We start from the raw sequence: 12500 nt of genomic DNA on the forward strand, positions 1-12500 counted from the left end.
CGCGGGGATTGACGAAGCTGTATTGTCTTGGTGAAAAAATGCAGTGCGTTCAGTTTCATTCCGTGAGTTCGACAGCTTGACTAAATGTAGTAATTTCGCCTTACGCGACTTGTTTCTTTTCTTTCTTTGTTGATAGAACCTGCATTAGTTTTGTCCCCCCCCCCCCGTCACCCTCTCCGTCCCCCCTTATCTTCCCCCGTCGTCTTAATTGTCTAAATCGAAGGCCTCTTTTATGACAGATTGAGCTGCGTTGAAAGTCTGGAGGAGGAGCAACTCTCCTTCTCGATGTCAAGATAAGCCATGGAGCTGTCCCATGCATGCAGATCGCTTGACAACTATGATAAAGGGCAACACGCAATGCGGACATCCAAAAGACATTCACATAAAGCCACATTTCCATGTGTTGTGGTCAGCTTCCTTCTTCAAGGATCTTTTGAAAGCCGCTGAATATGCAATGTGTTCCATTCCTGCTGGGCGTACGGAATCTCATCTTTGCTGATGAAACAGTTTGTATGTATCTGTTCGTTGTTCCAGAAGCTGATGCGACTAGTATTGTGTTTGTGTTCTTGTATACTTCCCTTTGTTTATCGGATCTGTATAGTTCTAGATCTGAGATCCAAAACTGTTCTTGCTTTGTGGTGCCATCATTGAAGCAAAACATGAGGCTTTGTCGATTTCTGCTAGCATGAAAAACAGTTAATAGGCAGTGAAATGTTCCTTTATGCTCAAATTCAAAGCGAACAGCGAAACAGAACAACGCATATGTCACCCTGTGATGCTAACCCCATACTCTAGTTATCTGCTGTGTCAAAATTCTTTGTTCATTGACAGACAATAACATCGATTAGAATTGAGCTACATTGAAGGTTCGAAAAGACATTCAGCTAGTCCTGTCTGAATACAGGAAAATATTTTTATAATCGATCTGAGATCCGGTATCAGTAATTATTGTATTCCCTCATTGTTACAGTATGGGTTATAATTATGACTTGAATACACTGGCATTGACTGACCTTATCATTCTTGTAAATTGTATTCAACTTATCAGAATGGACATTTTTACTTCAATTTCTTTCTTTCTTTATTTGGTGTTTAACGTCGTTTTCAACCACGAAGGTTATATCGCGACGATTTACTTCAATGCAATGATTAATTAAACATATGTGTATAGATTGAACATGGGTTTTTCCTTCTTTGATCCATGTAACGTCCGACTGGCGCGGTCTCGGAGGAACACAGACAGTTTCGATTTGTGTAAAATGTCATATTTTGGTCAAAATATAAAACAAGTCGCGTAAGGCGAAAATACAACATTTAGTCAAGCTGTCGAACTCACAGAATGAAACTGAACGCACTGCATTTTTTCAGCAACACCGTATACTCGTAGCATCGTCAGTCCACCGCTCGTGGCAAAGGCAGTGACATTGACAAGAAGAGCGGGGTAGTAGTTGCGCTGAGAAGGATAGCACGCTTTTCTTTATCTCTATTCTTTTTAACTTTCTGAGCTTGTTTTTAATCTAAACATATCATACCTATATGTTTTTGGAATCAGGACCCGACAAGGAATAAGATGAAATTGTTTTCAAATCAATTTCGGAAAATTAATTTTAATCATAATTGTTATATTTTTAATTTTCAGAGATTGTTTGTAATCCGAATATAACATATTTATATGTTTTTGGAATCAGAAAATGATAAAGAATAGGATGAAATTGTTTTTGGATCGTTTTATAAAAATATAATTTTAATTACAATTTTCAGATTTTTAATGACCAAAGTCATCAATTCATTTTCAAGCCTCCAAGCTGAAATGCAATACCAAAGTCCGGCCTTCGTCGAAGATTGCTTGGCCAAAATGTCAATAAATTTCATTGAAAAATGAGGGTGTGACATTTTTACAAAAAGCCGGATATGACGTCATCAAAGACATTTATCGAAAGAAAAAAAACCGTCTGGGGATATCATTCCCAGGAACTCTCATGTAAAATTTCATTAAGATCGGTCCAGTAGTTTACTCTGAATCGCTCTACACACACACACGCACAGACACACACACACACACATACACACACACACACACACACACACACACACACACACACACACACACACCACGACCCTCATCTCGATTCCCCCTCTATGTTAAAACATTTAGTCAACATGTCCAGGCTTTTATACGGAATAAGAGCATCCTTTCACTTGAACACATACCACAAATCAACAGACCTGCTGCGTTCTGTGCGGGTTGTATAAAGTTTGCTTCACTGATGTTGCATGTTGTGTCAGTTGCGATCTGTAGTGTGTTTACACTCCCATTGACAGCACTTGCACGACCCAAATGTCCATTGCCAAAAAGTAACTCGGCAATCTTTTTTTTCTTCCCAGAAATGTATCGTGTCTGGAAATAGAATGTGCGGGCTTCTCAAATGTCACATCGTGATGTCCGTTTTATAGAAAATGTGTTTGATTAATATTGCTTTAGTGATAATGTGATTACCTGCTATTCAGACTTGGTCGTGTGACAGACGTTTTCTTCCACACGAGATTACGTTGATTGTCTAACGAAGCCGTCAGGCTGAGTTAGACATCAGCTAATCGAGCAGACGTTTTCTTCCACACGAGATTACGTTGATTGTCTAACGAAGCCGTCAGGCTGAGTTAGACATCAGCTAATCGAGTGTGGAAGAAAACACTGTCACACGACCAAGTCGGAATAGCATTTATGTCTCACAGCTTCAACAGAGGAGAGGACAAACACGTTTTGCGTACTCAGGCTTGACAAACCTAAACACAGGAGAAGCCATTGTGGAGAGATCTATTTTTTGACGGAAGTGAACTATGAATGACGTCTCGGTATATGTGAATGACGTCACAGTCATCGTCACAGTCTGTATCTTTTGAAGCATCGCATTCTTCATGACGTCTTTCTGTGTCTGCATCCGCGAAATGTTTGTTCTTTTTTGGGTCTTTGTCATCTATGTTCAGAACTCTGTCTTTCTAGTTTCAGACTAACAGGCCTCCTGAGCGAGTCACTTTCCAAGGGCAGCTAAAATCGCGTATGGAAACAGTACTGTCGTCTGGGATGCCGTTCTCAGTATTCTCAGCGTTGAAGAATTTGTAAAGAGAAGAAACAATAACAGCAGGAGAAATAAAAGTCGTGTGTGCATTTTGGGGCTTTTGGAGGGACGATTTCGAGTTTGAATCCGTTCTTGCACATGCTCCAAAGCGTGTAACATACAATCTTGCACACGTTTGCTTTAGTAGTGGCAAAGAAGGAAAGCGTGTGACATACAGGGTTATTAGACGAGGAAGCAGCATATGTATAGCATTGCCGCGTTTAACATATTTTGTTTTGAAAAGATGAACTAAACAGAATGTAATGCATGAAATCTTAATTTAAAACAAACGTGCATGCAGTGTCTATCTTCTTGCCTGTCCGTCCGTCTATAGTGCATATGCCCGTGCGAACGTGTGCACGTTCGTGCGCGCGCGTTAGTGTGCGAGTGTATGTGTTGACATACATCTCTCTCTCTCTCTCTCTCTCTCTCTCTCTCTCTCTCTCTCTCTCTCTCTCTCTCTCTCTCTCTTTCTCTCTCTCTCTCTCCATCTCTCTATCTCTCTCTCTATCTCTCTCTCTCTCCATCTCTCTCTCTCTCCATCTATCTCTCTCTCTCTCTCCATCTCTCTCTCTCCCCACCACTGTTTATATCATTCTTTATCTCCCTCACTCTGTCCATTGTGCGTCCTTGTGCCCTTCTTTCTGTTCCTGCAAATTTCACCATTTCCCTTTTAGCATCTGGCTATTCAAACATGAAGTAATATAAGGCGCGCAAGAAAGGTGCCACTTTTATTTTAACGGCGAGGTGATAAAAACGTGATTCGAGGGGCAACGCCTCATCAGTTTAACCCCTTTCTCTCGATGTCCTAAGAAAGAAAAACAGCCAAAATCAGACACTCAACGCCATTCTGCGTTCCTGATTTCATTTCCTGATCGGAAAAACCCTCACACTCGAGAAGTGATCGCAATAGCCGTTTCGACTCGGAGATACAAGAATACAAAGAAAAACAAACAACGTAATAATCACATAGCATTCGTTCTGCGGGGTCGACCTCGAAAGATTACCAGGGATGTTTCAATCTTGCAGAATACCGAGAGGAGACAAATAGTCAGTCGGCTAAGGGCCGTTTTGGTTACTTTTTGGCGTCACGTTAGCAAACACATTTTTCTGATATATTTTAACACCACAACACTAAAACTAAAGTCGTGGGGCAGTATTCCAAACCTTCGGTGAGAAAAACGTTGGTTTGTGTGTATGTTTTCCTTTGGCGTTACTATTCTCGTTTAGAGGGTTGGGTTCATAAAACAGACATAAAACTTAAACTGCTTGACAGAAATTATATAACTGTAAAATCATTCGAAAGGGAAGGCATTCATGTACATGTTTGTGCCACTTAAAATGACGTCATTATCTGTTTGTGCCTGTAGTTCGCCAACAATCGCTTGGCGGTACGGCAGCGTACGCACGGTATAGCCTTGAATATACGGGGTGGTTCAGGGTAGAATCTGTTGGCAAATGTTATATTCCTTTCGCTCTGTCTTCGTTATATTTACATTTTTGTTGTTGAGGGTTGTATTTGTTGGACGCACAAAACTCGATTTCTTATACCTATAGCTTCTTTATGTACATACGCTTACCGCATGGGAACACCCCAACTGCTCTCCACAGAGAGCGAGCATTTGTCAAACAATATATTTCGCATGGACGTACAGGTATAGATTGGAAGCCTTGTTATCACGTTAGAATTAATTAACTCTTTTGTTTTTCTTTTTTACATTTAGTCAAATTGTGACTACATGTTTTAACGTAGAGGGGGGAATCGAGACGAGGGTCGTGGTGTATGTGTGTGTGTGTGTGTGTGTGTGTGTGTGTGTGTGTGTGTGTGTGTGTGTGTAGAGCGATTCAGAGTAAAGGAAGGAAGGAAGGAAGGAAGGAATGAAGGAAGGAAGGAAGGAAGGAAGGAAGGAAGGAAGGAAGGAAGGAAGGAAGGAAGGAATGAAGGTAGGAAGGAAGGAAGGAAGGAAGGTATGACAGAAAGAAAGAAGGATGTAAAGAAGAAATTAATGCAGAAAGGAGTAAAACAAAAGGAAGGAAAAAAGGAAGAAAGGGAGGAAGGAAGGAAGGAAGGAAGGGGGGAAGGAAGTAAGGAGGGAAGGAATGAAGGAAGGAAGGAAGGGGGGAAGGAAGGAAGGAAGGGGGAAGGAAGGAAGGAAGGAAGGGGGGAAGGAAGTAAGGAGGGAATGAATGAAGGAAGGAAGGAAGGGGGGAAGGAAGGAAGGAAGGAAGGAAGGAAGGAAGGAAAGAAGGGAGGAAGGAAGGAAGGAAGGAGGGAAGGAAGGAAGGAAGGAAGGAAGGGAGGGAGAAAGGAAGGAAGGGAGGAAGGAAGGGAGGAAGGAAGGAGGGAAGGAAGGAAGGGAGGAAGGAAGGAAGGAAGGAAAGAAGGGGGAAGGAAGTAAGGAGGGAAGAAATGAAGGAAGGGGGAAAGGAAGGGAGGAAGGAAGGAAGGAAGGAAGGAACGAAGGAAGGAAGGAACGAAGGAAGGAACGAAGGAAGGAAGGAGGGAAGGAATGAAGGGGGGAAGGAAGGAAGGAAGGAAGGTAGGAAGGAAGAAAGGAAGGAAGGGAGGAAGGAAGGAAGGAAGGAAGGGAGGAAGGAAGGGAGGAAGGAAGGAAAGAAGGGAGGAAGGGACGAAGGAAGGAAGGAAGGAAGGAAGGAAGGGAGGAAGGAAGGAAGGGAGGAAGGAAGGAAGGAAGAAAGGAAGGAAGGAAGGAAGGGAGGAAGGAAGGAAGGAAGGAAGGAAGGGAGGAAGGAAGGGAGGAAGGGAGGAAGGAAGGCTGGGAGGAAGGAATCAAGGCAGAAGAGGAGACAGCAAAGACAGAAGGAAAAGAACAGACAGACAAGAGAAAAAGCAACATTGCTAATAACTTCAAACACAAACTATCATCTTAGATATTTATCCATTTTAGTCCAGTTTACTGTGGGTCATAACGCCAGCAATTCATAATAAACAGCATTTAAGGGCCGGATCTTCTCTGCATCAAGTCAGATAATTCGTCGCCTTGACTATCACACTGTTTGTGATATGCCCTTTACAGCAATTGGTTAATCTCTCCGTGTCGTCGTAAAGCCAACGATTCTGCGTTTATTGCTCACATTTGGAACCACTTAAGCTATTAGCAGATGATGAAAGAAATGACGGTACGGATACACACTATTCGGATTTTGTATTTTCTTAGTGCATAACAGGCATATTAAAAATGGTGTACCGAAAAGCCTTTTTCTGAAACATTGGAAATAAAAATGGCAAAACATGTACGGACGAGAGAGAGAGAGAGAGAGAGAGAGAGAGAGAGAGAGAGAGAGAGAGAGAGAGAGAGAGAGAGAGAGAGAGAGAGAGAGAGAGAGAGAGAGAGAGAGAGAGAGGGAAAGAGAGAGAGGGAATTATTGAGGGAAACGGAGAACAAAGCAACATTTAAAACCAAAGCTTGCGTACGTATAGGCTTTTATTGGACAACCCACATTGGTATATGATTTAAACGTAAACTAACTGAAGTTGTGCTGAGCAAAAACATTTTCTGAAGCAAAAATTCCCATCGACCAAGTTCACCATTCCTCGTCGGACTTCCCAGGAAACTCCTGAACGCACTCTAAAAAAAGAAATGTTTACACTTAAAACAGCATATGCCACAGGTCAAAACAACATGTTTTGGACACCCGCAAAAACAACACAATCATGTTTCAGCGAGTCTAAACCACTTCATTACCCGTCTTTCTACATGGTAAGACAACAGAGTTACTACCTGCCTATAATCAATCAATCAATCAATATGAGGCTTATATCGCGCGTATTCCGTGGGTACAGTTCTAAGCGCAGGGATTTATTTATTTTTCCAATTTAAAAAAAAAAAAGTTTTTTTTTTATGCAATTTACATTTATAAGTGTAAGCAAATCCGGTACCCGGTAGTCTTTTCACGTCAATGTGCCAATTAGGCTTGTCAGTGACTGAACATATGTCGCAAAGACAGACTGGAGTCCGACAGTTCACCCTGCTATTGTTGTGTACGAAAAAGGGGTGGTTTTAGTACACAACGGTGAAGCATCTGGCAGTGTTAAGACTCGTAGGTCTATACGATTGAGACGTCCATCTGCCTTGCACAGGAGTTGTTCTAATCATGATTGTTTTCGATTCGAGTGTTCATTTGTAGGTTTCGTTCAGGTCGACTTGTTTTTTGTTCTTTTTTCGGTTATGTTGTACTATTCTACATCTTAACCTATCTCCGGCGTACCCGAGCTCGAAAAACAAATGAAAATATTCACAATCTGTTTTGCAAAGGCAGCCGAGCAAACTCGTCATTTCGTTCTTCTACTTCAGTCACAGTCTATGGAATCTCCAGAAGCATGATGTCGGGAAGAGGAAGGTGTGATGTATATACTTTGTTATCCGGTCTCAGGAACATGCTATTAGTCAATAGAAACCGGAGGTTACTAACACGCACCGATGACATACCTCACAGTGCCGATCCGCAGAAGAGAAAACTACCATTCTCCCAACCCCCCCCCCCCCCCCCCCTGAATCTTCACAAAGATGTGTTGGTACATGTAACAGGAAGCAGTGAGCTATCCCATCCTATTAGAAAACAGTGGTCTTCAGAAACTCAGATGTCACGAACACGCAGTGCCGAGATATATCTCACAATGCCGATTCGCAAGAGACATAATTATTCCCATCCCTGTCTGCTCAGAGTCTTCACCAGCACTGTTTACGTTGTAAAGAGTCCTAACCCTAACCCTTACCCTAACCCTTACCCTAATCCTAACCCTAATCCTAATCCTAACCCTAACCCTAACCCTAACCCATGGTTCGTTCGGTCAAAGGATCGCATTTTTTAAGTCCAAGATTGGCGCATGCGTATTGACCGCAATGAGAAGGATTGTTCAGCAGAGTTTTCAGTTCGTGACACCGGCCTGACCGCTATAACATTTAGCAGGTCACATAAAACAAGCCTTAGTTGGCCAAATACACCACATGCATGGTGCACTTAAATGGTATATTGATACGACATCTCTTTTTGCTGATTCGCAAACGGGTATCTGCCACCTTCACCAAAGTGTCAGTAATAATCAGTGAGATATGACGTCTCAGGAAACAATAACTTCCATACAATCAGACGTCAAAAACACGCAATGACGAGATATCTCACAGTGCCAATTGGCAAAAGCCTCCCATATGCCCCGTCCACCCCTACCCACCCACCCACCCTCTCCCATCCCCAATCAAAGCTGTACGTCCCATCCAAGAACCTCTCAGCTTTCCCTTTGAAAGTGTACGCCCCCCCCCCCCCCCCCGACGTTTTTTTTACCCCCCCCCAACCCCTCTATTCCCTTCGCTATCCCGGTCTGTTGACCTGGCATGAACCTGAGTAAACAAGCCATTGTCGTTTGAGGGTTAGGTCCCCCGTCAGATGAATGGTAATCTACCCACTTCCAGTTCCAGGCAGCTACTGTCGGAGTAAGGACAAGCAGCCACAACTGCCGTACTCTACTGTAGCAGTGATAAACTTACATGCAAACCTGTCCGTAATGATCACTCAAGGCGGAAGAACAAGTGGTCTGCTGAGACCGTTAGGCTGGTGCACAAGGGTCGGACGTTGTTAACTTGGGGCCAGTGTTTGTCGGTCATTGAAATTATGTCTTGTCGCTAAAGCGAGATACCAGAAGCTTGTATGCTTGTTTGCAATCACACACACACACACACACGCACATGTAGAAGAGATTGAAAATGCTCATGCACTCGCATGCACGCATGTATTCACACGCATGCACGTACGAACGCACGTACGAACGCACGTACACACGCACGAACATACGCAAGCAAGCACACACGCACGCGCGCGCGCACACACACACACACACACACACACACACACACTCACACACACACACACACACACACACACACACACACTCACATGACTCAAACGGCTATTGCAAAAGAGTCAGACATTAAATTGCACAACAGAGAAAACACACGTATGGATACCAAAGGTTTTTTTTCCAACTGCGCTCATCATTCACTTATAGCACAATCAGAGTCTTTCAGAAAGCACACCAATATTTACGCAGTCTACAGCAAAGCGTCCACATCATTTGCACAAGAACAAAACGGCACACTCGGCACAAAGTAAAAATAAGTTTATCTTCGAAACCCACCTGATTCTCAGAGATGATGTACTTGGGCTCGAGAAACACTCTAATTATCATGGCTGCTATGAATAGGTTTCTCTGTTCTTACAATAACTCCTCTCTATCCAGTGCCAAACAAATCCGAGAGATATGTAGAAGATATAGGCCATGTCTTGCATCCCGAAAGGAAGCTGATGTCATAATTATACACCCCGCTGGTATGTTTGGATGTTGTGCATTACCACGCGAGTCATCTCACATCTGGACCCAACAACACTTCCGCGAATAGCTCGTATCTTTGTTTGATCCATACGGGTTTTTTTGTGTGAGAATAAAAACAACAGACTGCAGGTGAGAAGATATACAGAACAGGATAACAATTAAAGAAAGTTACTTACTGGAAACATCGACAATCAAACATAAGAACATGGACCTGTTTCGACATGTGCAAGGTGTTCTTCAGCAAATAAAAGAACAGATGACAGAGAGATTGGTTAGTTTCTTTGCTTGCTGGTTGGGTTAGGATGGGAAGGGGGGGGGGGGGGGGGGGGGGGGGGGGGCTGTACGTTTTTGCTTACAACTATCTTTATGATAATAGGTTCTTGACCTCAGCAGGGGTGGGCGTCAAAAATAGATTCATTTCTGAAGCAAAGCATAATTTTGTGTGTGTGTCGGAGACAGGTTTCGAGGGAGGCCGGTCGGCCAAAAACAAAAACCCAATAGCTTCCGAATATGCATATGCTTCTTTGTCGCTGACCGATCCGTTACGCCTCTTCCTGCTGCAAAAAAAAGTGAGACATTGCAACACGTGACATTCCCCTCCTCGCTCAGTAGTCACGGTGACGAACTTCTCTTTTACTTTGCTGGGGATCGTCTCAATGTGAGGAATTCAATACTGCGATTTGTGCTTGACTGAAAAACAGAAGATTTTGAACAGATCTGTTCTCGCGGCCCGGTCTTGAATGGAACAAACACAGAACCAAACAAAAGTCGGAACTGAGCGAAAAACACCACAGTAACCCGAGAGCAGTATACTCTCCGTTACTACAGCAAGGGTTTTACTCCAAAGTTACGTCACGAATTAAAAGACTTTTTCCTCCCTCTTCTCTCTTTTCGAAAGGAATCTATGCTATTTGCTCTGCTGATTTTATTTCTGAAGCCGATACAAACATGTAGTATCTTAACCAAAACAGTTACTCCGCTGATTTGTTAGTATTTCTGAACAATGGTATGTAGCGTACAATACGAAACATCCAAACGTGTCGAACTAGCAGGTTGACGACATTCTCAGTGGCAGTTTCACATTTTAACGGTAAATACCAAACATTTTCGTTAAACGCAAACGACGCTACACTGTTTCTTAACTATCTTAGATGACATTCACTTGAAAGCGAATAACGGTTCTGTCATGTATTATCGGGCAGCTGATAGTTTACACCAGCTCTGTTGGCCGCGCTATGTTCAGAACAGACATCTCCTTGCGTGCAAGACTTGCATGATGGGTATTCCGTGTCAAGGGAGATAATACTCTCAGCAACGAAGCTTATCCGGCCACAGTCATTAACATCCATTTTGACGAATGTCTATAATTATATCTGTGTATGACCAGATGTTAATACCGTATTAGGATAAACATTATTTCTGTAACACAGTTTGTATAAAAGTCGGTTCATCCGACTTATATTTGCGACTGCTGATACTATTGATTTTAATGTTTGCGCATCTTCACCGATGCCATAATGTATCTTGTGAAAAGGACATGCAGAACTGTAACACAATTGTATACACACAAGTCATTTTGACAAAATTAACAACAAAGAAAAATAATTATATACGAACAGACAGACGGATGGAAACAATAGACGGAAAAAACGACCGACAGACAGACCGACAGACAGAACGACCGACAGACCGACCGACAGACAGACCGACAGACAGACAGACAGACAGACACACACACACAGTGACACACGGACACACAGATACAAATCAACAAAATTGCAGAGATTTAATAAAGTCAGTCAATGCCGGAGGTTAAGTATGTGTATGCGGCTAATGAACGCAAACACATAAAGATAGGCCAAATTATGTTTTGACCCGTATAAACAACAGTGCCAACCTTCAGACCAGCACAGGTATCTAACGGAATTCTGTAGTCGTTTGCTGGCCAACGAAAGAAAAAAGAGAACAAGAAAAGCATGTCGACATGCCAAAAACATTACCACGGTGGATTTTGGCGTATTAGCGTACCTGTTCATGTCAGATATCAATCGTGTGGGGAGGAAGCTGCTAGATTGTACCGCTGTGTGTGTTTGCAGTCTTCGGAACCATTCTTTGCTGTCTTCATTTGTTTGTGTTGTTTGTGTTGTTTGTTTGTTATTTTGTTTGTTTCTTTCTTTCTTTGTTTCTTTATTTATTCAGTCTGTCTTTCTTTCTGTCTGTCTTTCTTTCTGTCTGTCTTTCTTTCTGTCTGTCTTTCTTTTGTTCGTTCTTTCATTCTTTCTTTCTTTAGTTTTTTCTTTCATTTATTCATGTAGTGATTCTTTCTTTTCTGTTGTTATTTTCTGTCTGTCTTTCTTTCTTTCTTTCTTTAATCAAGCGCTTATAAAGGAGCTGAGTATTTTCAATTATCGAGCAACATCCACCGTTTTGCTTGACATAATTTTTTTCGCATCTCCTTTAGTTTTTATTCTATATACTTACTTAAGATTTACGGAAATCAATAGAAAGTGCAGAAAAGCTATAGCTACATAAATTAGATCAAGCGTTTACACTCCGGGGTATATTTCGCGACAGTGGGATCTTTTATCATCCCTTCCACTCAGTAAAGCGTGGGAGTTCTATTCCGAGGATCATTTAAGTAATATGTTGTACAGGTTCAGCGCCTATGGGGATTTTTGAAAGACAATACGCAGCTAGACTTCGTCAGAATTGCGCGAATTCAAGTGAAGAAAATACAAGTTATAGCCAATATGAGTTGGCAAAATATTCAAGGTAAAGAACATAAAGAAAAAACAAACAAGCAAACAAACAAGCAAACACAAATCGGGAAAACATAGAAAAGGAAGAAGGAAATGCGAAAGGATGAGACAAAACGTGTCTGTTAATAAACACGAATAGGTTCCTCCCCTCCCCCCACAAAGAAAAATAAATAAAAAATAAAAAATTGCTGGGCAAAAAACAAAAACAACAAAAGAAACACGAATAGAATAATGAAATAACCAAGCGAGAAAAACAAATAGAAAATGAAGAAAATG

General features: G+C 42.1%; 1 protein-coding gene across 1 annotated transcript in view; it reads right to left on the reverse strand.

Moving 5' to 3' along the window:
- Positions 1 to 12500, reverse strand: part of LOC138958779 (guanylate cyclase 32E-like) — a 208202-nt gene that overhangs the window by 134657 nt on the left and 61045 nt on the right. The window lies entirely within an intron of this gene.

This window comes from Littorina saxatilis, linkage group LG2 (assembly GCF_037325665.1).
Source record: "Littorina saxatilis isolate snail1 linkage group LG2, US_GU_Lsax_2.0, whole genome shotgun sequence".
NCBI lineage: Eukaryota > Metazoa > Mollusca > Gastropoda > Littorinimorpha > Littorinidae > Littorina > Littorina saxatilis.